The sequence below is a fragment of the Lepisosteus oculatus genome, chromosome 18 (genome assembly GCF_040954835.1).
Source record: "Lepisosteus oculatus isolate fLepOcu1 chromosome 18, fLepOcu1.hap2, whole genome shotgun sequence".
Taxonomy (NCBI): Eukaryota; Metazoa; Chordata; class Actinopteri; order Semionotiformes; family Lepisosteidae; genus Lepisosteus; species Lepisosteus oculatus.
The window spans coordinates 15227752-15229552 of NC_090713.1; the positions used below are offsets into that span (position 1 = coordinate 15227752).

General features: G+C 38.4%; 1 long non-coding RNA gene across 1 annotated transcript; it reads right to left on the minus strand.

Moving 5' to 3' along the window:
• Nucleotides 1–277: 277 nt before the first annotated feature.
• LOC138223931 (uncharacterized) lies at nucleotides 278–968 on the minus strand. Its single transcript, XR_011182350.1, has 2 exons — nucleotides 815–968; nucleotides 278–579 (listed from the first exon to the last, which is right to left on the minus strand). It is a non-coding gene; the product is annotated as an uncharacterized lncRNA (long non-coding RNA).
• Nucleotides 969–1801: the final 833 nt, after the last annotated feature.

A 1801-nucleotide genomic window follows, 5' to 3' on the forward strand; every position in this document is an offset into this window, starting at 1 on the left:
CAGGCCTGGGTGTAGCTAGAGAAATTGAACTCAGCTATCCAAAGATGTGATAAACCACAGTTGATTTATGTTTTAACAGGGGGAGCAATCACTTTTTCACACAGGGCCATGTGGGTTTGGATTTTTTTTCCCTTAATAATAAAAACCTTCATTTAAAAACTGCATTTTGTGTTTCCTTGTGTTATCTTTGTCTAAAACTTCAATTTGTTTGACGATCTGAAACATTTCAGTGTGACAAACATGAAAAAAAAAAATAAATCAGGAAGGGGTCAAACACTTTTTCACACCACTGTATATACAGTATATATTTTATTGAAGTTCAGTTTGTTTGTGTGCCTCTTCAGCCTGGACTCCTGTGATGGTCACTGCCACTGCCACTGAAATGCTCTGGGATCCCAGTCCGACGGGTAGTTGCAAGATAGATCAGGAGTTTAGGAGCTTTTCCAGCTTTCTGTTGGTACCAGCTGAGGCGATCATTATTGTACACTGCAGGACTGGTCTTAAAGCTAACAGTGACTGTCTGTCCTGGAGCAGTCAATATTGTAGGAGCGTGGGTCACAAAAATCTGTCCACTAGATTCTGAAAATGAAGAAAACATTGCAAAAAGTGGGAAAGTATTGAAAATACCAATTTATTCTGTAAATCAGTAATACATTATATGATAGACATACAGTATGAAAACAGAATAAATTAATAAGATATTTATTATGATGCTTTAATATTTTTTATTTTTAAATTAACATAAATCTTGATTTCTTCTTCACATAATACAAAAATGTTTTAAATTCTATAAAATATCCAAACCCATTCCTACCCTGATCAGTGATGAGGAGTGTCCAGATAAATATGATGAAGAAAGTCATTGTTCCTGTGGGTTCTGTTACCATGAAGCGCAGCTCTCAGTCTGGAAGTGTTAAACTCACAAGGCTATAAACACTCCCAGAAGTGTCTTCTATGCAAATTATCTTTCTGGGTTAGGCTGCACTAGTAGCCAGTCAGTGCTAGAAAAACAGGCTTGGTGCTGCGTGATGTGACAGAGCAAGATGAGCAGTTTAACATTAACACTCCCAGGACAGCAGGACTAGACAGAAAGCAGCTTTATAAGGAGCAGAGGATTATACACAATCAGCTGAGTCCAACTTGAATGGAGTGGAGTGTGGAGAGTCTGGTTAAAGCAGTACTTGGTTTTGTGTGTTCAGGTACAGCAGGATCAATAGTTGAACTAAAAACGTATTTTACAGAGACTGAAGCATGCAAATGCACATATTAAAAACAGTCATGCAACCCACATTTTATATAAGTTTACACTGTCACAAATCCACTTATCAGCTATGTCCGCATTTCACCCAACATAGCTGGAATGGGGTGGAGTGCAGAAAATCTGGTTAAAACTGCACTTGGCTCTGTTTGTTCAGATGCAGCACAATTACTAACTGCACTGACTTAAACACTCTTAATACTTTTGGGGCAATACAAGAGAGGCAAAATGTTCAGTTCAGATCTGACAAAATACCTTGTTATATGTTTGTGGTCCCATGGGACATTCCTCACAGTGTTGAAGGAAAGACATGTTTTATCTATGGGGCTGGAGAGACACTGAAAACTTATTTTAATGTTCATGGGGAGTGTGCTCTCTCTTTGCATGACAGTCTTCTGTTCTTCTATATAACCGACAGTTGAAGGGGTCAGTCCTCTTTCTCAATTGTGTCTGTATTAAAACCTCAAACATTCAGACCCTCAGGTCTAAAGTTTCCAACTCCCTCCCTCTCCTCTTTCTATTCTCTCTTTATTTTTGTATCCA